At 36.0% G+C, this 27,266-nt stretch overlaps 1 long non-coding RNA gene across 1 annotated transcript in view; it reads right to left on the bottom strand.

Annotated features, from left to right (window-relative positions):
- Positions 1-18,705: 18,705 nt before the first annotated feature.
- Positions 18,706-27,266, bottom strand: part of LOC140498285 (uncharacterized) — a 37,812-nt gene continuing 29,251 nt past the window's right edge. Inside the window, exon 3 of the long non-coding RNA XR_011965051.1 lies at positions 18,706-19,031. This is a non-coding gene — a long non-coding RNA (uncharacterized lncRNA). The remainder of the gene's footprint in view (positions 19,032-27,266) is intronic.

The raw sequence follows: 27,266 nt of genomic DNA on the forward strand, positions 1-27,266 counted from the left end.
AAATCCTTTTATTAAGGGGATTTGTTCTGTGAAGTCTGGATTAAGTCAAGGGGCCATACTTGAGGATTTAGAGCCACATGTGGCCTCAAGACTGGAGGTTCTGCACCCCTGGTCTAGTCATGTTTAAATTCCTCTGTAAGACATTTAAAGCCACCCACAAACCACTACCATTTTAGTTTTCCAGCATGATTTTACACTACTCCTGTCCAGGTACTCTACACATTAGCCAGCCTTCACACTTCTTTGTTTCAAGTATACCTTCTGCTTTTTTACCCTAATGATAGATAGGTAGGTGATGCAGTAGATTGTGGGACCTGGAGTCAAGGAGAGCTGAGCTTAAATCTAGTATAACTTCCTTGCTAGCTATATGACCCTGGGCAAGTCATTTAACCTCTTCCAGCTTTAGTTTCCTCATATGTAAAATGGGGATAATATTAACACCTATCTCACAGGGCTATAGTGAGGATAGAATGACATAATCTATGTTAAAGCATTTTACAAACTTTAAAATGCTATATAAATTTTTCTTGTTTTTCTTTTCTTCCTCCTCCTTTTTCTTCTCCTCCTTCTCTTTCTTCACTATTGTTATAATGATCAATATTGTGCACTCTCTTCTCTAAGCCTATACTATTTTCCCTCTTCCTCTTTGCCTACTGAATTCTTACCCAATCCTTAAAGTCCCTCTCCTTCTTGAAGTCAGTGGGTGATGACTCCTGATTCCACCACCCCAGAATTCACATAGGATTTTATTTTTTACACATCCTCTAAAACATTTATCTAGAGTTATTCTGAATGACAGTTATATGAATATGTGTGATACTAATACAAGACTGTGAACTCCATTGTCTCCATAAATTTTGTATTTCCCCCCAATGCTTAGCACAATGTTATATTCATTTGTAGTCAGTTAATAAATATTTATTGACTTAGAACTTTATTTTTTTTTAAACTTTAATGGTCACAATTTATATCCTTGTCCTCGAAAGAAATATGGCAGTTACTTGAACTGGATAGCTCTTGGACTAGGTTCACAAATTCCTACCCTTACCCCTTGAAAAAAAAAAGCTTAGATGGGATCAATTTAGGGCAATAGACTAGGAATGAAAAATGCATGTAAAACAGGCATCCTTGAGCCATGAACTTGTTTATATAAACATATATATGTATATGCATAGATAACTGTATTTTAATATTACACATTTCCTTTGTAATCCCTTGTATTTTACTTTTATTTTATGAATTCTAAAATATTCTGAGAAGGGATCTGTAGGTTTTACACACTCATAAAAGGATTCAAGACCCCAAAAAGAACCCTTGATATAGAGGGTTTTTCTAAGTTGTGGCTATGCTGAGTGCCCTGTATACAATTAAATTGAATCAGACAGAATGCATGTGGACCTAGTGGAAGAAATACTGTGAGGAAAGGAGAGAAGGGAATGAAAAAGCAGGATGGGACAGAAAAGGAACACAGTGCATAGAAAATACAGAAGAAGAAAACAATATAGAGTAGGTGGCATGAAAAATGCATTGTCATTCACTCAAAAAAGGTTAGATGCTTCAGACTGAAAGTGAATAGTTAGCTCCCAAGAAGAAATATGTCTCAGGTGTGCTTTATTTTTTCGGTTTCTGTGGCCTTAGTACTTTACCCTGTGGCCTGTTGACATGAGAATTAAGCAGCCTATGCTTGACGGGGATAACAAGTTTTATGATACATAAAAAATTCAACATGCTTATGCAAATAGAAGCTGAGATAATAGTATGCACCTTCTCTTTTGCATGCCTATCTGGAGGCACCAGGTTACAAAACAAAGCAATAACTGCTCTTCCTGGCAGCAGAGTATCTCGGGAACACAGGGTTCTTGCTGAGGCACTTAGCACTGGGTGTGCATGATGGGGAGGTCAGAGAGAACCGAAACAACAAAAAATGGATGGATTAGGTTACAAGACAAGGTTAGTGAAATTCCATTTGCAAAAGGAAAGAAAAACAAAAATACAAGTCATGAACATGAAAATAGTCTTGAGGTGTATGAAAGGTTGGAACTGCAGGTGAGACAGAAATTGTTGAGCATGATTCAAAGGGCTATGAAAGATACAAGCTGAGACATATCATATGGTATAATACAATCCTACACGTGGCTCAATAATGTCTATTCCTCCAATAAGGATATTAGACCTCTGATCTACATTGCCACCCACTTTTTTTTTGAATATGTTCCATTGCTTTACCTACAGTCTGACTTCAGAAAACATAAACTAACTTTGTGTATAAGATCATGAAAGTCCACTTTGCCCATTCTGTCATTTTACTCAGTGATGTCTTAGTCCCTGTTAAGAAACCTGCCCATTCCCCAACCCTGCCCCCAATCCAAGAACTCTGAATTAATGTTAGCCATGATGTTCTACTCAATTCTTTGGGCTCTTGATATTGTTTGCCTTCTATGTTTAATCTCATATCCAATCTGTTCCCAAGGTCTATTGATTTTAGCTTCATAATATCTTTCAAATATACTCCCTTCTCTCCCATGACATTATTATCATCGTGGTGCAGCCACTCATCACCTCACACCTAGAATAGTACTGTGGCCTTCTGGTTTTGTCTCTATCACAAGTCTCTCCCTACTTCAGTACATCTTTCACTCAGCTGTCAAAGTGGTCTTCTAAAGTCACCTCACCACTCAAACTCCAGTGGCTTTCTATCGCCTCCAGGAACAAACCTCTGTTTGGCACTCAAAGTACTTCTCACCTTGTTCTTCACCCTCAATCTATATTGTCTTCTTGTACTTACACTACCACTCTCATATATCCTGTTACTGAATGATACTGGTCTCATTGCTGTGTTTTACACAAGATACCCCATCTCTCAATAATGGGCATTTTCACTGGTTGCCATCCCCATATCTGAAATATTTTCCCTACTTGTCTCTTGACTCCTGGCTTCCCTGGTTTTCTTCAAGCCTAAGCTAAAATCCCACCTTCTGCACAAGTCTTTTTTAGTTTCCTTTAAATTTAGTCCCTTTCCTCTATGGATTTTCTCCATTTAACCCTACATACCTTGTTTGTACACAATTGCTTTCATGTTGTCCCTTCTACCCTTCTCCCCACCATTAAACCTTGAGCTCCTTGATAGCAGTTGACCTTTTATCTCTCTTTAGATCCTCAGTATGTAGCATATAGCAGGTGCCTAATTGGTGTTGTTCATCCTTTATTTCCACAGAGGACCAATAGTATTACAGACTGATGTCTTAACTTGTGCATGAATTGGATTTAAATAAGGCAATTGCACAAAGTCATCAGTCTCACTCTCTCTTCCTAAGTCTTCAAAGTCCAGTGGCAAGACAGAAGTCTGGATAACTGGTGATGACCTGAGATGTAGTGGACAACCTTGGTATCTTTGCACTCCATCCAAGCTCTAAGTGACCCACAGCACCTGCTTCAGTCTCCTTTATGGGCGTTGAAATAAATTGCTTTCATTTGCCCATTGTGAGGTGGTAAGAGTCAGGGCAGGGAGGGTGGAAGGCAGTCTTCACATGCTTGGAGTAGACTTGTCTAAGGTTCCACAGCTAGGAAGCATTTCCTGACTCCAGGACTAGTTGCCTGTAATCCATTTCCTGTAATTCTAGGAGAACGTGAATTCCTTGAAAGAGGTTGTTTATTTCTGTATTTGTACTCTCAGTGACATACTTAAGAAGTGCTACCACTGAGCTGCCAAAATAAATACAAATACATGTGTATTTATATGTTTTTATTTATGCACAAAATATAAATATGCACACAAAGAGAACTTCCCTGCATTGTCAGTGACTTAGAAACCCTTCTGAAGCTGATGACTAATTTTTTTCTTTGGAAGGAAGTTGTCAACTTGCATTTATTGTGTACCTACTATGAGCCAGGCACTGTGCTTGGTGCTAAAGATACCAAAAAGAGCCCCTATCCTTAAGGAGCTCACAATAAAATTGAGGAGACACAAATGACTATGTACAAACAAGGTACATGCAGGATAAATTGGGGAGGGATGGTCTCAGAAGAAAGGTTTAAGAGGACTGGAAATGGCTCCTTGAAGAAAATTGAACTTCAAACCAGAGATGTCAGAAGAAGAGATCAAATAAAGATTAATAACATTTCTACAGTGTTTTTAACTATTTTTAATAACTATTTTTATTTTTTAAGTATTTTCACCTCACATCTCTATCCCAATTTCTCACATCAGCCCTGCAGGTAGCTCTTGGATGGAGCTGTACCCAGGGAAATGGAATGGTAAGATAAAGAAACTCTGGGAAAAGAGTCTGAGCTTTTCCAGAGAGCAAGTAAATATGTTTCCATGGATCTCTTTTCTTCTCTAGATGTGAGACTCTGAGAATTCCAAAGTCAATTGACCAGATTTCACCAGGAAGGTAGAATTGTTTCTTTTGGTTGGGGTATTTGCCTTAGGAGACAGGATACTTCACCTCTGTAGAGAACTACAGGGAGATGGTGAAGGCTTTAAATGAACAGAATGAGGTCTGACCTCCCCAGCTATCACTTACTTCCTAGGAACCTTTGTTCTGAGAGAGTGAGCGTTAAATGATTTGCCATCACCCCAGCCTTCCACATACATACACATACGCTCTTCCTGTTCGGTGATCCTGCTCTCCCCTTCTTTATCTCTAGATCAGTCTTCTCCCCTGGCCCAGAGCACAGTACAGACACTTGAAAAATATAAAATTGAAGGTATATCTGGAATAATTGTTCCTTCCCATAGGAAGCATACCTCCAAGTACTAGCAAAAAGAGCTATGAGCTCTCCTGTGGGAGAGGGATTTGATTTATTTTGCTTGACCCTGAAGGGTAGAACTCATAAAAATAGATGGAAGTCACTAGGAAACCTCATCACCAATAGGGAATTTTTCTTATATTTGGACAATCCATCCTCCATGACCCAGGTAACCACTATGAGTAAGCATGTGAGAAACTCATTTTATGCCTATTTGCTGATGCTCAGGTTACTGAACAAAGTGATTTCTTTCCTTACTCCTATTGTAGAAGCTTAAATAATCTTAACACGTGTGGGGCACACCATTTTTGAGGACGATCCCCCAATTTCGTATTTTTTCTCTACCAATCATTTAAAAGAAACAACAAACTAGAAACAATTATGCTCTGTACTATAAAATTAAAAAAGCATGGAAATCATCTATGAAATATGCCTCACACACACTCAGCATAAGAAAATTAAAGAAGTGATTTTTTAAGCCACTACATTTTATCAGAATGCTATTTTACATGTAAAGTAGATTCATAATGAACCCAGCCATTCATCTGCTATCAGTTTATTATTAAACCAGCGTTGAGACATATCTGAAATCAAAGCACTTACGTACTCTAGGACATTCTTTAAATGAAGGGCAGAGACATGGAAACTCATCTTGGGGATAAAATGCCATTAATTTTCCTGTCCCATATACTGGCTGTCACTTCTAACCACAGTGGAGCAATGGTCCCTTTTGGCTTTAATATTGTATGATGTATGATATTGTGAGCCTCTGTCACTGTCATATATTGAGTGTGGGGGTGGGATAGATGCCCTTTAAGGTCCTTCCAACTCTAAGATTCTGTGATTAGCAGTGATTGCATTTCTGCAATACCATCATTTAGCTCAGTTTTTAATGGTTATCACAGTGATTTGTAGAATTTCATTAAAAAAAAGAACAGTATTAGGGGCATTCAACTTGACCTTTGCTGAAAAGGGAGTAGCAAAGATCAATAATTCACTTCACTGGAGAAATAAAAAGTCTCTCACAAGGACCCATCATGAAATATACCTTATTTAATGGTGTAGTATAGAGAGAGTTGGGCTTAGTGTCAGGTATACCTGGGTTCAGATTGTGATTCCTGTACATTCTAGCTTTGACCTTGGGCAAGTTGTTTAATTTCTTTTAGCTTCAATTTTCTCATCTGGATCAAACGAATCACCATCATCATCATCATCATCATCATTATTGTCATAACAGTAGTTAAAAATTATATTGATTTTAAGATTTGCAAAGGGCTCTAATACGTCATTTCATTTAATCTTCACAACAACCATTGAGGTAGGATCTATTATTATCTCCAGTACAGTTTACAGAAACTGAGATGGATTAAATGACTTGCCCAGAGTAGTAAGTTTTTTAACTGAATTTGAACTCATGCCTTCCTGACTGTGTCTCATCTTCTACGTACTGTCACCTGACTGTCTCATGATGCGTATGAAGTGCTTTGCAAACCTTAAAGCATTTCATGAAATCATAGTCATCATCATTAGTAGTAGTAGTATTGTCCACACTGAGAAACTGAGTTTTGTTTAGCTGCTTTTGTTGGTATAAGTGTTTAGCATATTTAGGGAAGGAAATTATTAAATAAGAATAAAAGGTCTGGAGAACTTCAGTAGAAACACACCACTCTCTAGAAAAATTGATAAGAAATAAGTAAGTGAATGAATGAATGAAACAAGTTTACAATAACTCAGAAACATGAAATACATGAGTTGACCCAGAAATCCCTCCCCTGCAGTGAGAAGGTTTTGTTTTGAATAACTCACCCATAGCACAACACACCTCTCTTCCGGAATAGATTGAGAAGACACATTAACAAACTGGCTTTGTTATGGTAAGGGCACTGAAAATACATTCTCAGCCAGGGTCTCTAAACAAAATTTAGGTGTGAAATTTCACAGTCACTTTATAACTGTTTGTAACTTAGATCCTTCCTTTAAGACTCATAAATCAGAGATTTTGGTAGCAGGTTTGTAGTTTTTATTTTCAGGGATGGTTTTTAGATAGGGCCTTATTTTTGATGACATAAGGAACTCCACATGAGAAAACTCCCTCTACTAACATAGATTGTCACCTGCAATTTATAATCTTAGAGAGTTGTCTAGAGTACAGAGAGGCGAAGGGACTTGTCCTGATTGACTTAGAGAAAACTAGCATAGTACGGGTCATAGTTGGTACTTCTAACTCCCAAGTTCATCCTTTTCAGGGGCTTAGCTGGGAATTGCTCCATCACTAGACAGATCTGCTATCAGCACTCTGAGTTTGATCCAGTTTGCTCTTGTCATCCAGGCCCCACAGAGAGCTCTCTTCCATCAATCCCTTCTGCTTCTGGTTTGACATCATCTAATTTCATCCTTTGACTTTTACTTTTTCCAATCTGATTAAGGGCTTCTCTTGTACCTAGTTGTTCTTGTTTGTGCTTCATTTTTGAAGAGTGTCAATGATATCATGGAGTGATATCCTGACTTGTGCATGAATTAGATTTAAGATAGGCAGAGTTGCACAAAGTCATCAGTCTCACCTTTTCTTCCAGATCTATCAAAGTCCAGTGGAAAGACAAAAATCAGGACAACTAATGATAGTCCAGGATGTAGTGGATGACTTTGGCACCTTTCATGTCTGACCAAGCTCTAAGCTCTCCATAGCGCATGAATCAGCCAACTTTATGACCACTGGAACAAATTGTTCTCATTCACCCATTCTTCCAGGGAGAAGTCTTCACATGCTTGGGGTAGATATTCTTGTAACTCAATGACTTGTTGATTGCCCTATACCTGGCTTAACCTATTTGCTGAAATGGTTCACTAGGGTGCAACCATTGCCCATGCTACATTTTCTTGGAGCTACAGGTAAAAGTTGGGTAAAGGTAGACAACAAAAGTGGATAAGTAGCTCTTGTACCTAGTGAAATTAACTAGAAGGGACTTTTATTGATCACCTAGTCCGACCCTACTTTAAATTTGAGAAAACCAAGGTCCAGAGAGGGGAAATACCTTAGCTAAGGTCATACAACCAATAATCAGCAAGTGAGTTAAAAACCACTGAATACAACAAAGCCTCATTGGACTTCAAGCTCCAGAATGTACTCCATTTACATAGTTTCAGTTTGGCATAGGATAACTTCTCCTCAGGTGATGGCACATCATATGAAATTATAGTCCAGATCTCATGTATTATATTTTGGACTTTGGATCCTGCGCATGTTTCAGAGTCAATGCTTTGGTTATTTATCTATTTAGTTGCAAGAATTCCTTGTTATGTGACATAATTTGATAAACTACAGAGACCACATCATGACACAATTATAATAACATCTTGGTCATCCATTGCCCAGGGCCTTTCAGATCACTTGCTCTCCTCCCCTTTACAGCACAATTCAACGTTAGTCTGTCAGCTACAGTGATCATCATCTTCCTTCTCTAAGGAGTAAGCAACATCAGAAAATCCTTTCATCATGCTAGGTTTGATTACCAAATTCTCAACTTGGAGAATCTTAGAATTGGTGTTTCAGCAGCAAAGACAATCACCTTCCTCCTCCAAGAATCCCTTCTCTCTAGTATGTAAATTCTACTACAATATGGGAACTTGGAAGTTACTTCTGAAATAAAACTCCAAAACTGATGGTGCCCAAAAGAATCTCTCCATTTTATAGATTAGAAAATGGACTCAAAGAATTTAAATGACTTGCTCAAGATCACATAGCTTACTATCTTCTTAATCAATCAACCCTTTGGTAACAGTCAAAAAGCATTCAGGAGTCCACTGTGTGCCAGGTACTATGTTAAGCCCTGGGGATACCAGTATGAAAAAGAAATCAAATCTCCACACTCAAGGAGCATCTTGTCTGATGAGGAAAGACATCACACAAAAGGCAGCTGAAAAGGGTGCGGGGATATTCCTGGTGATCAGGGTGATGATGGAGTCCAAAGACATGTAGCTGGATGGGAAATGAAGAGATGGCAGGCCTATGTGCCTTCTGGAAATGGAGGTTCTTGGAAGACCTTTTCACACTGCTCTCTAATCAGAGAGGCCCCAGGTACAGAGAATACAAACGAGGACTGACATGATCTTATAGGATAAGGATGTTCCTAGGGCATTGTGGAGAAGTCCCAAGGAGTACAGTTGGGGAAAATTAAGAACAAAACATGCTCTTGCCACAAATAATTCTCTCCCTTCTCAGTATCTGCCTGTTGAATTCCTATCCTTTAAGACCTTCTTGAAATTTTTCTCCTGGTCCTATCCTTAATCATCACAGTCAAAAACATTCTCTCTCTCTTTGGGACTCCTATATCACTTCATATTTTATTTGTATCTTTCAGAATAGAGTACAATGGCATTATCATTTTAACTACCTAGGCATGCTGCTGGTCTCTTCCCTGATACCAACACCAGAGAAAAGTCTGGAGTATGTTCTCTATAGCTCTCAGAGAGCTGGCCAGTTCTATCATTTAACATCATTATCTTATGGATAGTAACACTCATTTGGTTAGTATAAGGATGCCATATGTACGACTCTATTCATTTACAGTCTTGCTCATGATTACTTGACCTCCAGGGAAGGGATGAGATAGGGGGTCTGCCCTTTCCGCCAAATCCTCTAGCTTATTGTCTTTCCATGGAGCCAATCATAGACATATGACATAATTGTGTAGGGTTGGCTTTTTTGTTTTGTTCTTATTGTTTTTATTTTTCTAATCATCATAGAAAAAAGTAGCAAAGCAAAATACACTGAATAATCACTGTCCCTAGTGGGTGCCCACACTTCATCTCAGACCAGGTTGTCCAGACTCTTTCTTGTCTACAGACAAAGTCAAGGAAACTGGAAGCCCAAGGAATATAGTTCAGGGACTCAACTTCAAATCTCTCCGTTGTCTGCAGAGAAAACTTGAAGTTCAGAGAAACAGTTTGGGTGCCTCGATTCAAGTATTCCTGATAATGTCTTGGGACTTCCCAGCTACCTTTAGCAATCTGACTTAGATACTGATTCCTTCTCTGAAAAGTACTGTTTCCTCTTACTGGTGGTTATTCCTACTAACCACTCCTCCTACTCCTCCTGCCACATACTACTCACTTTACTTCTAACCCTGTTCCTATATAGGAAGGAGAGTTGTCATTCCATAAGTAAACCAGGAAATGCAGGATGCAGGCTTCATCCTTTGGTCATTTAGTTATTGTGTTTTTGAGTTATCTGTCTTTGGGGATATTTGGGGTCAAGTGATCAAGTCCTGACCACATTCTGCATCATCTCTAGCTAAGCTGAATATGACTCCTTTTTGCCTCTTTCTATTTCTTCTTAATTCTAGATCTTTATAGGTGGCATTGATAGGCTCATCATTTGGAAGAAGGAGGAAAGGCATAGCTGTGTACTTCTCCTTCATAGTTATAGATATGCGTGCCATCTTCCCTACTAGACTGTTAAATTCTTGAAGTCAAGGACTCTGATTTGCTTACCTGCTCTGTATAAGATAAATGCTTCTTAAATATTAGTTGAATGGATGAATGCATGCATGAATTCCATTCAGTTAAACATTCAGAGTACTATCTTCAAATCAGTCATATAGCCTAGAGTTCAAAAGAAGCTATTTATCTAATTGCTTTCCCTTTGACTACTTCAACAAACTGCAACATTTTCATGGCATTTTGAGGATTTAACACTATCAATTATTTGTATAGATGAGACCTTTTAGTGCACCCCTCTGCTCCAATATCTTTTCCCCACACCTAAAAGGGAAAAGCATCCTGAAGTCTAGAACTAAAAAATTCAGAAAACACATCTGGAATAATATATTCATCATCTAATGAATTCCGAAGAAATGAATTTTCTTCACCTAAGCTAATCACTGAGATGACTTCTTTCCACCAGCTCTTCTAGTGTCAACTCACATTAGAATGAACTAAAATGAAAAGACAATATGCAAAGAATTATGAAATCAGAGAACTTCCAAATTGGAAGGATATGAGATATTATCTGGGCCATCCTATAACAAAGCAAAAATCCCTTCTACATGTGTTCAACAACTGGTCATCTAGATTTTGTTTAAAGGCTTCTATTGAGAGGGAGTCTACTACCTCATGAGGCAACAAACAAATTATTAAGGAAATGAGCATTTATTAATCACTTACTATATTCCAGGAACTATGTGAAATGCTAGGGACACAAATATGAGCAAAAAGAAATACAATCCCTGCCCTCAAGGAGCTTATATTCTAATAGAGGATAGGCAAAATAAAAAAGATGTCCAAAAACAGGTAGGGTTATCAGAGTAGGGGCATGGTGTCAAAGTCCATAGTTCTGAGGTCCAGAAAGTCCAGAATAGAACCAGATGGGAAATGAATATTGGCTGACCTGAGCCCCTTCCAAAAGAAAGACCCTAAGAAGAACTCAGGAATGCAAGAGGGGAACCCACAGGATAGAGGAGTATTTCAGGGTGACAAGGCAACTGAGACATAGTAGCAAAGTCCAGAGAATCAGAAGCCACCATTGGAACAGTTCTAATTGTCTAATTTTCCTGACATCAAGACTAACTATCTCTTAGCCACTTCCACTCATTGCTTCTAGTCTGACCTCTGGAAATAAGCATATCATATCAGACCCCTTTCCTACAATCTAGTCCTTTATGTATTTGAAGACTGTTTTTATATCCCCTCCATCCCCAGCACCCAGTCTCACCCCCACTCCACCCTCTACACACTCATCCTCCCCCACAAGTCTTATCTTTTCTGTGTTAAATATCTCTTGGACTAATTCTTCTAAGGTTCTGTCATGCTAGTTTTCTAGCATGGTTTGATCTTCATTCAGAGTCCATTCTTTTTCTTGAGGTGGATAGCATTTTTCATCTGATAAAACATTTTGCACAAAACTGAGATGAGAACAGAGTTCTGCAGCAAGCTTCTATAAACTTCTTTAGGCATTAATATCATCCTTTTAACCCAGACTCTTCGTGTACAGTCATCAAACCAATTTCAACCGCCCCCCCGCCATTATGATCATTCAGTCCAAATCTGTCCATCTTTTCCCCAGGATACTGTGAGAGAATTCACCAAGCGTCCTGTTGAATTCGAGGTGGTATATAGACAATGTCTCCAGCATTTCCACAATCCATTAGTGTAGTAATCCTATTCAAAAATGAAATTAAATTGGTCTAAGTAGGGCTTATTCTTGCCATATTGAACCTCTAAAAAGGTTCATGAAGTTAAAAAAAAGTCTCTTCTAGAATGTCATTGAGAATGGACTTAGAACACACTAGTCTGTACTTCCTTCTTTTGAAATTCAGGACAATATTAACAGGATTTCTAAGATCTAGGACTGGATGACATTTCAGAGATCATCTAATTTAATGATGATTTATGATTCCCATAATTTTACTGATTGGGAAACTGAGGTCAAGAGAACTTAAGTGACTTGTCTAATATCATGCAGGGGCTAAGCCTTAGAGGTTGTATTTGAACATGAATTTGTATGTTCCCTAATGTATCAGAAGAACTATGTTTCCATACTCATATGTACAAGTGATTTTAGTGCCTGGAATGTAAATTCCCCAGATCAAGTTTTATCTCCTTTAAGACAGTTGCTAGTTGCTCTCTTAACCTTACTCTTTTTTATCCTGATTTTCAATTTCTTATAAAATAATTTATTCTTTTTCTTCCCAGTTACACCAAGTAAAAGCCTCAAAGGACTTATCCCACTAAAGAAACTGCAATCTACCATCTGTGACATTCTATAGAATTCTGCCCTTTTAAAAAAATTGTAATACCCTCATCAGCAATTTTTCCATTGGAAGGTTTTTTGAATCATTTTTTCTCTATTGGCTTTCCATCATAATTGTAAAAGAGCAGCATATTCCAAATATGCAAGTGAGCAATTGGTTGAATGATTGATTTTCATAATGCCATCATTCTACTACTTAAGCACACAGGACGTGCCTGTTAGGGAGGACTGTACTAGACAAGGTCTGGGGCTCAAGTTGCCTCATCTCTCCCTCACAAAGAGAGGTTCTTAGAGGGAAGGGGGCAGTTTAGGTCAGTTCCCAAATGGATTCAATTTGGATTCATCAATGGAAACCCAGAAGACCCACAGGGAAATAGAGAAGTTATGATTCTAACTCTGAAGGCTGAACCTACTTCATGGAGTGGTTGGGAATGGGGTGGGGTATTGCATTCAATTATATTATTAACTTCCTTTGGAAAGGAACTGTATCTTATTGTTTTCTCTGAAACCTCTCCCCAATACTGCACCATACCTAAAATTTTTGAGCATATGCTTGATAGAAACTTGTTAAGATTATAAGAAGTGTATTCAACCTCCTTTCTCTGCCACATTTCCCTGATGTATGATAAAATAATCTTTTGAATTCTAGCCATAGTATGTTATGATACATTGTGTTTGACAGTTTACACCAATACTCTCACTCATCCTTGAAAACACAATTGCACATTTGTGAAGCATATGGGACTAATCTATATATTAATCACTTTGGGAACATTTTTACTCAAAAACACAATATGACAATCACTGTTCATCAAAACTAGAAATGTGTTTATTCAGAATATTGCTTTCCATAGATCGATAATCTATACCATGGCCAAGGCACCACAGTGAGTCAGACAGTCACCTGTGCAAAAGTCATATGGACAAGGCTAAGGTTTGCGTGCCTAGACCTAGAAGGGCCCTTGGGTGCTACTGAGTCTAACTCACTCATTTTATGTAAAAGGAAAGTGAGGCCCAGGGTCATATGTGACTTGTCTGAGATGACATGGAGAGTATACATCAGAGGCAAGACTGGCACTTAGGTCCTCTAAAGCCGCATTCATTTCTCTTTCCATTTAATGAAAGAGAAAAGTAGAATGCAACCAGGAAGCTATAAAAACATTGATAGATTCAAAATGTACAGGTGACCTGAATGTTGAAGATTGTACCATTAAAAAATGACAAGTGGATAATATTCCTTTCATAACAAAGGGTAAGAGATATAGTCTTAATTGAACAAGGGTAAGAGACAATTACAAAAGATATAATAAATGATTTTGATTACATGTGTTTATACATAAAATTCAGGGGCAGCTAAGTGGCACAGTAGAGTGCCAGGCGTGAAGTCAGGAAGACTCATCTTTCTAAGTTCAAATCAGACTTCAGACAGTTACTAGGTATGTGACCCTTGGCAATTCACTTAACATTGCTTGCCTCAATTTCCTCATCTGTAAAATAAAGTTGGAAATGGCAAACCACTCTACTATCTTTACCAAGAATACCCCAAATGGGGTGATAAAGGGTTGGACTTGACTGAAATGACTTAAAAATGACAATGCACAAAATTCAGGGATCTAGTACAAAAAAAAATAAAGAAAGTGGTCAAACATAGGGAAAAATCTTTGTATCAAATTACAAGATAATGGTTTGGTATCCAAGATATACCTACTATTAAGAGACACATGTGTATGTATATATGTGTGCATATATGTATGTATATATATGATATATGATTTAGCTATGACCAAACACTGCTCCCCAAAATGGTCAAAAGATATGAACAAACAATTTTCAAATGAAGAATTGCAAATTATTAATAACCATATAAAATAATACTCTAAATCAATAATAAGAAAAATGTACATCAAAACAATCCTCACCTCGTGTCCAGCATATTGACAAAGATGAGAAAAGATGGGAATTGTCAATGTTGAAGGGGTTGTGGGGAGATAATCATTTTGGTACATTGTTAGTGGGGTTGTGAACTAATTCAACCATTTAAAACTCAATTTAGAATTATGAAATAAAGTTGAGTAGCTTTTGACTCATACATTCAACTATTAGGTGTATGTACCCCAAAGAGACAGTTAATAAGAACATCCCCACATGCAGCAAAATATTTATCCCAGCATTATTAAAGGTAGCAAAGAAATGAAAATAAAATAGATGTTCATCTACTGGGACCATCAACTAAACAAATTGTGGTACATGAATGCAGTGGAATATTACTGGACTGTAAGACGTGTCAGATATGATAAATACAGAAAACCATGAAAAGAATTGTGGGAACTGATGGAAAGTGAAGTGAGCAGAGGCAAAAATAGTATATACGTGACGACAGAAATGTATATGTAAAGAGCAATCATCACAAAACCGTCAAAAGTGAATATTGAAAAATTTAAAGAATAAGCAAATGACCCCAAAGAAGAGATATGAAAAAGACATTTTCTCTCAACGCCCCGCCCCCAATTCATTGCAAAACTGAGATAGCCATGAGTGTGGGCTATTGAACATATTTTCAGACTTCTTCTATGTTTTAATCAATTTTTCTGGACATTTCTCCTTCTTTTTTTTATTTGTTTTCTCTTTTAAAATACTCATTGTTTTATAAGACTGGGGTTTATATTGTGCCTACTTTGTGCCAGGCACTGTGCTAAGTGATTTATAAATATTACATCATTTTATTTTCACAACAACTTTAGGAGGTAAATGCTATTAATATTTGGAGTTACAGCAATTATTTACGTTTACCTTAGTTACATATGTACAAGGTGTTATTTACATTTTACGATTGAGGAAACTGACACAAATAGAGATTAAGTGACTTACCCAGGGTCACATGACTAGTAAGCATTTGAGTTAGATTTGGAGTCTTCTCAGCTCTCTATTCACTGTTTCACCCAGATGACTATAGTTTGCAGTCTGCCCATTGCATGAGATGATTCTGGGAGAGAGGAAGAGGATGGGAAAAAAGAGGAAATCTAGGTGACATCAAAGCTGAAGATATCAATAAAAATTTATTTTTCAAAACGGAAAAGGGCTGGTAGGAGTGAAGATTATGAAGAGAGAAGAGAAGTATAAAAACACCTTTTCTAAAGTCCTATTGGATTATTCTTGGTAACTAGGCTTTGCTGAAATTCCTGCCAAGACAGAATCTCTGAGTTGCCCAGTTCTCAGAAAGAACTGCTTTCCACAAAGTAAAAATACCCTATCAGGACTATAAAGAGAATAAATATTTAAGACCTTTCAAGCTTCTTCCTCTAGGGAAAGTGTTATTTCCAACTACCTACCTCCACCTGGCTTTTTTGTACCTTTCTTTTCCAAACTTCAACATGTATACAGGAACAAGTTAGCTGGTTGAATAAAAATAGGTCCAACTCAATAAGAAATTTAAAAATTAAAAAATAATGGTCCTTGTCCTCAAAAAGCTTATAGTCTTGTGGGTGGATGGGGAGGAGATGGGACATATGTCCAATAAGTATGGTACAAAGCAAAATGTACAAGGGGCAAAGGTCAGATAAGACAAAGTCTTGGAGTCATAGCAGGTTAGAACTAGAAGAGTCTTTAGCGAGCATCCTACTCCAAGACTCTTGTTTCACAGACAAGAAAACTTAGACCCACAATGCTGTAAGACACAAGAGGAGGGAGAGATCACTTTAATTATCAAGGACAGCTTTGTGGAAGAAGGTATGTGGTCCTGGCATTGTAAATTTGGAGCTGGAAGACAACATAGAGGTCATTTCGTTTAATGGTTTCATTTCAAAGATGAGGAAAATGAGACGTAAAGAGGGTAAGTGGATTGTTTAAGGTCACATAGTTTTGTTTTGTTTTTTTCTTGTATTTTCTGCCTAGTAGTGAACTTCTGACTAAGCAATAAAGAAGGAGGAGCTCATCTTGACTTTTGTCTTTCCACTGGACTTTTATGACTCTGGAGGAGAGAATGAGATTGATGACTTTGTGCGACTCTGTGAAACTTAAATCCAATTCATGCATGAGTCAAGCCATCGCCCTCCTGATGTCAATGCTCCTCTTTGAGAGCAACCCAAGATAAGTAGTTTGTAAGATATTACCTAACATCCCTCAACGAATTCAACTACCAGAACCAGATGAATTAGATGTAGCCCATGGTTCAGAGCTCCAGACTTTAGTCTTGCACAGACTAAATTCAACCTTCTATGACTTCCACCCAAATCATATTGCTTTGCTCATTTTGCCCTCACTCAGGATTCAGGGAAAGCTGTCTTTCACCCACAGAAAATGATTGCATCTCCCTTTTCCAGTGAGACCTGTCTTCCATTCTAGGGATCTCTACAGGTCTCCATTAGAGTATTATACTAAAAGTTTAGGTACCCCATCAGTGGCACCTAAGCTTTGAACTTTCACATAATCAAATATCTACAAAGAGTGAATTACAGGCATGAGAAAGAGAGCAGTTTCAGGTTGGGGACTAGCTAGCATTTCTACTTTGCTGAAATTTATGAGGCATAAACTAAAGCTGAGAAGATTGTTCAGATTTATCTAATATCAAATGTATCTTCACTCTGATATTAAAATCCTTTTATTCATTTCAAATCAATTCCCAATCACAATATCCCACAGTTACTACTCCTGAATTTCTTTTCTCTTCTCACTCAATTTCCACTCCCCCCTTTTCCCATGGATGTCTTCACTTCTTACATCACTGAGAAGAGTAATATCTTTCATCATGAGTTCCTTTATCTTTCACTCTAAACATATCAAAAAGTTCTGTATATATTTTCCCATCTTTTCATTTGCTTTGTTCTCAAGGGAAAAATAAGGTAGCACTCTTCCTTTACAAGGTTCCACCTGTGTCCTTAATCACATTTCCTATAGGTCTTCAGAGCCTTATTGAATTCTCTCTCCCTCTCCCATTCTCTCTCTCTCTCTCTCTCTCTCTCTCTCTCTCTCTCTCTCTCTGTTTCTCTCACTGTTTATCTCTCTCTCTGTCTCTCTGTCTCCTGTCTCTCTCTTCTGTCTCTTCTTCCTCCTTCCCTTACTTTCCCTCCTTCCTCCTCCTCCTTTTGCTCCCCCTTTCCTCTTTCCTCTCCTCCTTTAATAAGCAGAAACAATAACCTTCTTAGGAAGGCTATCCATTCAACTTATCATGTTTCATTTGTCTTCCTAAACTTCTAGAAAGAACAATCTACAATAATGGCTTCTACTCCTTCACCACCCATTCATTCCTGAATCTCTTTAATATGTCCTGTGTATTAGAAAGATTATTGGCAATTCTATGAAGTATAAATTGGAAGCAGAAGGGACTGGAGACATAAAGATAACTTAGAAATCTATTCTTATTCTTGGTCATTAGTTGGATGTATGTGGGGAGATAGGCGGGGCAAGAAATGGAAAGGTCAAAAATGATCCTAAGGTTTTAAACCATGGTGACTGGGATGACAGAAATAATGAAGTCAGTAGGAGGAACAGGTTTATGGGGGATGAGGATGAAGGCCTTTAAACAGTTAGATGATCACATTTGATCTGTGGAGGAGAGGGAAGGACACCCCATAGGCCCAATGTGTATTGCACTGTGTTAGATTCTGCTTTTCAGTAAAAATGTGTTTATTGTTATTGTTTTTACCTACTTAGTTTCCACTATTCCTATTTTAATAATGGGTTGAGTTTGCCTAGGAATTTTCACATCATATAAGTCTCCATTCCATCAGAATGTGTTTCATTGATGTTCAGTTATTTCAGTCATGTATGAGTCTTCATGACTCCATTTGGGCTTTTCTTGACAAAGATACTGGACTTGCCATTTCCTTCTCCAGCTCACTTTACAGATGAGGAGACTGAGGCAAACAGGGTTACATCACTTGCCTAGGACCACACAGCTGGTAAGTATCTGAGGCTGAATTTGAATTCAGGAAGGTTAGGATGCATTCAACTTCTCTTTCTTATGAATAGTACAATAGAAAGAGAAATGGATGTGACTTCAGAGGTCCTCAGAAGCATATCTCTATGCCATAGGCTTCCAATTTCATTGATTACAAGAATATTTGATTGTTCAGTATTTCTCAAGAAAAATAATCAGAGTTCAGATGGAATCCAAAGGGTATCAAATTGAAGAACTCCTATACTGGCCCCAACTGTTATCCTAACCAGACTTAGGGGTTATTATGAAGCAAATAAGGAGGGTGATCATCTCAGAAACAGGTGAAAACCTTCCTTTTTAATGTCATGAAAATTAAGACCAAGACTTTACATTTAATTCCTAATGGTACTGACAGCTAGGATAAGGCGATGGAGAATCAATCTGATACGTTTCTTGTCCTCGGGAGACACACCGGACCATTTGGGACTATCCTCACTCCTGTGGATAGTTGTCATGAGAGGATTTATGCCAGGATCATTGGAATGAAGATGACAAGTTCATGGATCACTGAAGTTCAATCTTCCTCTTGAAGGGAGGCATATAATCACTTAGTCATATGGTGATAACTGAAACTCTTTCAAGGCATTCTGTCAAGGGAGTCTGAAAAATAGAAACAAATCCAGCAAAACTTTGAGACTGTATATTTATGATAGGGAGTTTTCAGGATTTACCTACACCAGGATGATGTTATATACCACAGCCCTCATCCTTTTTAATTCATAAGTAATAAGAAATTAATTTACTTGGATTTTGAAGTAGGACTATTTCAGCTGTCATTTGGATCCTTTGTGGTTCTTTAAATAAATGGGGTTATATAGTATAATATTATTATATTATACTAGTTATAGCTAATCCCTATAGTATTCTGAATTTGGGATCAGTCCTATTGGAAGAACTGTTAGCCACCATGACCTCTGAGGTCTCTGAAAAGAATAGCTGTGTTTACTCTGGAACAATCCCATTTGTTCTATCTTGGCAGGTGTAAACATTCTTTTGGTCATAAATATTTGTTAAATTGAATATATTCAAGTGGCCCATTATATTTATAATAAAAGGAAGTTGAGAAATTTGATAGGAATTCTCTGTCTTGCCACAACAAATTCCATTGCCTCAATTCTTCCATTATATTGTCATTATATTGTATGCATGTATATATTAAATATCACTTGTGTGCCAGGAACTATGTTAGACACTCTAGATACAGAGACAAAAATGAAACTGCCTCTGCCCTCATGGAGTTTCCATTCTACTGTGAGGATAAATAAATACAACACATGGATGAATGCAATACAAAGCATTTTGTGGGGGGGATCATCATAAATATTTAAATGTGAACTCATTTTGCTATCGTTACAGAAAACATTTTTTTGTTCGGATGTGAATAATTCTGGGAATGTAACTATCTTACCTTTATTATTTTATCTTTAATTTTCTGTGAACTACTGTAAAAATGCTGCTTTTTATAGTTGAATATGTTAACATGTAAATAATAATGATTTGTTATTATCATTATTATTACCACCATTATCATTTAGACCTTTTGATCTTTATGTTTAGTGGATCTCAGATTGAAATGGTCCTAGGGTAAGTCATTATCTAGTTTCTTTTCTTTTATATATAATGTTTAGCAATGCTATTTTCAGTGGATAAAACAAGTGAAGTTTGGATTTGAATGAAAGTATTGGGATGTAATGAATGCATCCTCAGGATAATTCAAGCAGGAGACAGAATAAAAATATGATATGTATTTCTTTATCTTACATAATTTTAATATTTTTCCTCTAGTTTTCTTTATCTTCAAAGCTTTTCATTCAATATAGTTCGAAGGTTATGAATGTTCAGCATGGCAACACCTATTAAAAACATTCTTACATTTTTATGAGTCAATATTGTGTCCTGATAATTTTAGGCAGTAATTTTTTATCTACGATAATGTACTAGTTCAAACACAAATTTATTTTTTGAATTTTAAAGGATATTTTGGTATCTGTAGTTGCATTATGGACATACGAAACTTAGCTTATGAAGTATAAAGAACTTTTATATCTAATTCTGGTTACATGTTTAATTCTTCATACCTATTGAGAGGGTGTTAAATTTTTCTAACTTACATTGACTTGTTTCTACATGTTTCCTTACAAAGTTTGCATTAAGCAATATGGACTTTCAGTAATTTCTACTAATAATGATCAGATCTTGTATTGTTTTCATGGATTTATGGACTCTGTCATTTTGTCAACATTCCTTGTCAACATATTATTGATTGGGTCAGCATGGATTTTGCCCATGGAGGGCCTTTTCGTTCAATTCTTGCAGCTTTGTGGTTTCATAGGCTCCCTTCAGTACTAAGCCAGTATCAGTCAGTCAGTAAGCATTTATTAAATACTTATTATGTGCCAAGCACTATGTTAAATGTTGAGAAAACAAAGGCAAAAATAATCCAGTTCCTGCCCTCAAGGAGTTCACAGTCTAATGGGAGAGCTACATGAAAACTAATAAATACAAAAAGAAACATAGAGAGTAAATTGGAGGTAATCAACAGAGGGAAGGCACTGTAATTAAGAGGGACTAGGAAAGGCTTTTATAGAAAGTAGAATTTTAGCTGGAATTCGAAGGAAGCCAGAGAATCCAGGCAACAGAACTGAGAAAGGAAAGCGTTCCAGGCATAGCACCTATCCAAAGAAAATGAAATTGAGAGACAGATTATCTTGTTCAGAAATAAGAATGTGTAAGGTATAAGAAAATTTGAGAGGATAGGGATGGAAAGGCAGCTTGCGTTCTATAGATCCAATGATGTATAACTATCATTAGCCTTCACTATCATTTATATTGATTCTTTTTAATATCTATTTTATTTTCCCATTTACATGGTAAAACAATTTTTAAACACTTTTTAAAGCTTTGAGGTACAAATTCTATCTCTCTCTCTCTCCTTCCCTGCCTAACCTCCCCATTCCCTGAGACATTAAGCAATCAAATTTAGGTTTTATATGCACTTTGAGCATAGTTCCAAATTGTTCTCCAGAATGGTTGGTTCAGTTCACAACTTCATCAACAACTCATTATTAGTGTTTCAATTTTCCCAATCTTCTCCAACATTTATCATTTTCTTTTTCTATCATTAGTCAATCTTATAGGTGTGAGGTGGTACCTCAGAGAGGTTTTAATTTGCATTTCTCTAATCAATAGTGATTTAAAGCATTTTTATATGACTATAGATACCTTTGATTTCTTGGAATGAAAACTGCCTGATCATATGATTTGACTATTTATAAATTGAGAAATGACTTGTATTTTTATAAATTTGACTCAGTTCTTTATATATTTGAGAAATAAGATCTTTATCAGAGATGTTTGTTGCAAAATTTTTCCCCAGTTTTCTATTTTATAATTTTGATTGCATTGAATTTTTTTGTTAACTAATTAATTTTTAGTTTTTAACATTTACTTCCATAAGATTTTGAATTCTAAATTTTCTCTTGTTCTCTGCCCTCCCCTGTCCCTAAGATGCCATACAATCCAATATAGGTTCTCCATATATTCATATTAGACATATTTTCACATTAGTCATGTTGCGAAGAAGAATTTGAAACACTGAAAGAAATCACGAGAAATAAGAAATAAATGAACAAAAAAAGTGACCAAATACTATGCCTCAATCTGCATTCAGACTCCATTGTCCTTTTTCTGGATGTGGACAGCATTTTCCAACCTGAGTCTTTTGGAGTTGTCTTAGATCTTTGCATTTCTGAGAAGAGCTAAGTCTATCAAAGTTAGTCATCATGCAATGTTTGTATTACTATATACAGTGTCCTCTAGGTCTACTCTCTTCACTCAGTATCAATTCATATAAATCTTCTCAGATTTTCCTGAAGTCCACCTGCTCATCATTTCTTATGGAATAGTAGTATTCTATTACATTCATGTACCACAACTTGTTTAGACATTCCCCAACTGATGAGCATCCCTTCAATTTCCAATTCTCGGCCACAACAAAAAGAGATACTATAAATATCTTTATACATGAGAGTCCTTTTCTCATTTTTATGATCTCTTTGGGAAATATACTTGGAAGTGGCATTACTGGGTCAAAATATATTCATAATTTCATAGCCCTTTCGATATAGCAACTCTACCCACAATGCATTATTGTCCCAAATTTCCCACATTTTCTCTAACATTTATCATTTTCCTATTTTGTCATGATAGCCAGTCCTGATAGGTATGATATGGTACCTCAGAGATTTGATTTGCATTTCTCTAAGCTATAGTGATTTAGAGCAATTTTTTCATATGACTATAGACAGCTTTGATTTCTTGGTCTGAAAACTGATGGTTCATATTCTTTGACCATTTATCAATGGGCAGATGACCTTTTATTCTTGCAAATCTGACTCAGTTCTCTATACATTTTAGAACAGAGACACTGGATATAAAAATCATTTTCCAGCTTTCTGCTTCCCTTGTAATCTTGGTTGCATCCGTTTTGTTTGTGCAAAAACTTTTCAATTTAATGTAATCAAAATCATCCATTTTGCATTTCATAATGTTCTCTATCTCTTGTTTGGTCATAAATTCTTCCATTCTCCACAAATCTGAAAGGTAAACTATTCCTGGCTCTCTCAATTTGCTTATGATATCAGCCTTTATATCTAACCCATGTCCCCATTTTTACTTTATCTTGGTATTTGGGTTAAAATATTGGTATATGCCTAGTTTCTGTCATACTATTTTCCAGTTTTCTAAGCAGGTTTTGTTAAACAGTGAGCTCTTCTCCCAGAAGCTGGAGTCTTTTTGTTTCTCAAACAGGAGGTTACTATAGTCATTGGCTACTGTGCCTTGTGTACCTAAGCTATTACACTGATCCACCATTCTGTTTCTTAGCCAGTACCAAGTAGTGTGCATAATTGCTGATTTATAACACAAATTAAGATCTGGTATGGCTAGACCACCTTCCCTTGTCTTTCTTTTCATTAATTCCTTTGATATTCTGGACCTTTTATTCTTCCAGATGAATTTTCTTATTTTTTTCTAGCTCTATAAAATATTTTTTGGTAGTTTGATCGGTAAGGCACTGAATAAGTAAATTCATTTAGGCAGAATTGCCATTTTTATTGTATTGGCTCAGTCTACCCCATGAGCAACTGATATTTTTTCAATTATTTAGATCTAACTTTGTCTTCATGCAGTTGCTGGGTTTGTTTTGGCAGGTAGACTCCCAAATATTTCATATTATCTACAGTAACTTTAAATGTAATTTCTCTTTCTTTCTCTTGCTGCTGGGCTCTGTTAGTAATATATAGAAATAGTGATGATTTATGTGGATTTATTTTATATCCTGCAATTTTGCTAAATTTGTTAATTATTTCACGTTATTTTTTAGTGGATTCTCTAAGTATACCATATATCATCTGCAAACAGTGATGGCTTTGTTTCTTCTTTGCCTATTCCATTTCCTTCGATTTTTTTTTCTTCTCATTGCTAAAGCTAATATTTTTGGTGCAATTCCTTTGCTAAAATTTTATTTAAAATTTTTGAATCTATATTAATTAGGGAAATTGGTCTATAATAATCTTTCTCTGTTTTGGCTCTTCCCAGTCTAGGCATCAGCACTGTATTTATATCATAAAAAGAATTTAGGACTCCTTCTTTGCCTATTTTAACAAATAGTTTACATAGTATTGGAATTAATTGTTGTTGAAATGTTTGGTAGAATTCATTTGTAAATTCATCAGGCCCTGGAGATTTTTTTTTCCTTAGGGAGATCATTGATAGCTTGTTCAGTTTCTTTTTGTAACAAAATGGGGTTAAGAACTTTATTTCCTCTTCTATTAATCTGGGCAATTTACATTTTTGTAAATATTCATCCTTTTCACTGATAGTCAAATTTATCAACAAAATTTATTGGCAAAATAGTCCTAATTATTGTTTTAATTTCCTCTTCATTGTTAGTGAATTCACCCTTTTCATTTTTGATGCTGGTAATTTGGTTTTCTTTTTTCTTTATCAAGTTAATCAAAGGTTTATCTATTTTACTGTGGTTTTTTTTTTGTAAAACCAGCTCTTAGTTTTATTTATGGTTTCAATTTCTTTCTTAATTTTAATTTTGTTAATTTGTCGTTTGGTTTTCTGAACTTCCAATTTGGTGTTTAATTGGGGAGTTTTAATTTGTTCTTTTTCTAACTTTTTTAGTTGCATACTCAATTCATTGATCTGCTTTTTCTGTATATTATTGAAATAAGAGATATAAAATTTCCTCTAAGTACCACTTTGGCTACCTCCCATAAATTTTATATTGTCTTGTTGTCATTTTCTTTAATGAAATTATCATTTTTTTAAAAAAAAATTTGTTCTTTGATCCATTTATTTTTAAATTAGATTACTTAGTTTCTGATTAATTTTAATCTCTCCTTCCATTTTCCATTATTGAATGTAATTTTTATTGCATTATGATCGAAAAGCATGCATTTACTATTTCTATTTTTTCTGCATTTAGTTGTGAGGTTTTTATACATGGTCAGTTTTTGTGTACATGCCATGTACTGCTGAAAAAAGCTGTATTCCTTTCTATTTCCATTCAGTTTTCTCCAGACATCTATCATCTTTAACTTTTCCAGAATTTTATTTACTTCCTTAACTTTCTTCTTTTTTTATTTTTTGGTTAGTTCTGAGAGGGAAAAATCAAGATTCCCTAATAGTACAGTTTTATTATCTATTTCCTCCTTCAACTCATTCAACTTTTCCTTCAAAAATTTAGATGTCATACCATTTGGTGCATATATGTTTAGTACTGATATAGCTTCATTGCCTATGGTACCTTTCCTTCCTTATCTCTTTTAATTAGATCTATTTTTGCTTTTGCTTCATCTGAGATCATGATTGCTATCCCTGCTTTCTTTGCTTCAGTTGAAGTATGATAGATTCTGTTCCAGCCTCTTACCTGTACCTTGTGTGTATCTTTGTGCTTCAAATGTGTTTCTTGTAAACATATTGTAGGATTCTTGTTTTTAATCCATTCTGCTATTCATTTCCATTTTATGAACGAGTTCATTGCATTCACATTTATAGTTATAACGAATTGTGCATTTCCCTTCATGCTATTTTTCTCTTGTTTATACCACCCCCCCTTACCCTTTCGCTCTTCACAAGCATTTTACTTCCCTGCCTTCCTCAATCTACCATTCCTTTTATCAGTCCCCTGTTCCCCTTCTATTATCTCCATTATTTTTTACTTCCTTTTAGGGTAAGATAGATTTCTGTATGCAACTGAGTGCATATGTTATTCCCTTTCTGAGGCAATTTCTGAGTGTAAGGTTTAAGCTATGCCTAGCCCTCATATTCCCTTCCATTATAATAGTTCTTTCATGCCTCTTTTATGTGGGATAATTCATCCCCTTCAATCTCCTTCTTCCTTTTTCTTCCAATATAATTTTATTTCTCATCCCTTTATTTTTTTTCAGGGCGGGTATCATCCTTTCAAAGTTACTTTATATTCACATCTTCTGTCTACACATACTCCTTCTAATTGTTCTTCAGGTAATAAAGTTCTTAAGAGTCACAAGTATCATCTTGCCGTATAGAAATACAAACAATTTAACCTTATTAATTTCTTTTGTTTTCTCTTTTTTTGTTTCCTTTTTACCTTTTTATGTTTTTCTTGAGTCTTGTATTTGGAGATCATTTCAAAATTATCATTATTTAGCTCTGGTCTTTTAATTAGGAATGCTAGGAAGTCTTCTGCTTTGTTAAATTCCATTTTTTCCCCCAAAAAAGATTATGTTCAATTTTTCTAGGTAGGTGATTCTTGGTTGTAATCATAACTCCTTTGCTTTCAAGTATATCATATTCCAAGTCTTCTAGTTTTTTTTAATATGGAAACTGTCAAATTTTGTGTAATCCTGACTATAGCTCCATGATATTTAAATTGTTTATTTTGGGCTGCTTGCAATATTTTCTCCTTGGTCTTCAAGCTCTGGAATTTGGCTATGATGTTCCTGGGAATTTTTGTTTTGTGATCTCTTTCAGGTGGTGATCAATGGATTCTTTTAATTTCTTTTGTACCCTCTGATTTTAATATAACAGGGCAGTTTTCTTTAATAATTTCTTGAAATATGCTGTCCAGGCTTTTGTTTTTATCATGACTTTCAGAAGGTTCAATAATTCTATTATCCCTCCTGGATCTATTTTCTAGGCCAGTTGTTTTTACCAATGAGGAATTTCATAGTTTCTTCTATTTTTAAAATCACATCTTAATGTCTCATATAGTCATTATCTTCCACTCACTCGATTTTATTTTGTAAGGAATTATTTTCTTCCTTGAGATTTTATACTTCATTTTCCATTTGAAAAATTATATTTTTAGGGAGCTATTTTCTTCAGTAAATTTTTATATATCTTCCTATGCTACCGACTCTTCTTTCATGATTCTCTTGCATTGCTCTCATTTCTTTTCCCAATTTTCTTCCACACCTCTCATTTGCTTTTTAAAATCCCTTTTAAGCTCTTCCAGGAATTCTTTTGGGATCTGAGACCAAATTACATTTTTCTTTAAGGCTCCACATGTAGCTATTTTGACATTATTTTCTATTTCTAAGTTTATACCTTGACCTTCCATATCATCGTAGTAACTTTCTATAATCAAGTTCTTTTTTTGTTGTTTTTTGCTTGTTTTTCTGGGGGGTTTTGGTGACTTGGTAATTTTATGTGAGAGTTGGGCTCTGGTCCTGCCTTGTCCCAAATTTTTGTGCTGGGGCTAGGATCTTACTGATGGCTGTCACTAGGCTTTAGGGCTTAGCTGCTTGTTTTTATCAGAGAGCAGGCTTTCCTTCTGGTTCA

Source organism: Notamacropus eugenii, chromosome 4 (genome assembly GCF_028372415.1).
Source record: "Notamacropus eugenii isolate mMacEug1 chromosome 4, mMacEug1.pri_v2, whole genome shotgun sequence".
In the NCBI taxonomy this organism is placed as follows: domain Eukaryota; kingdom Metazoa; phylum Chordata; class Mammalia; order Diprotodontia; family Macropodidae; genus Notamacropus; species Notamacropus eugenii.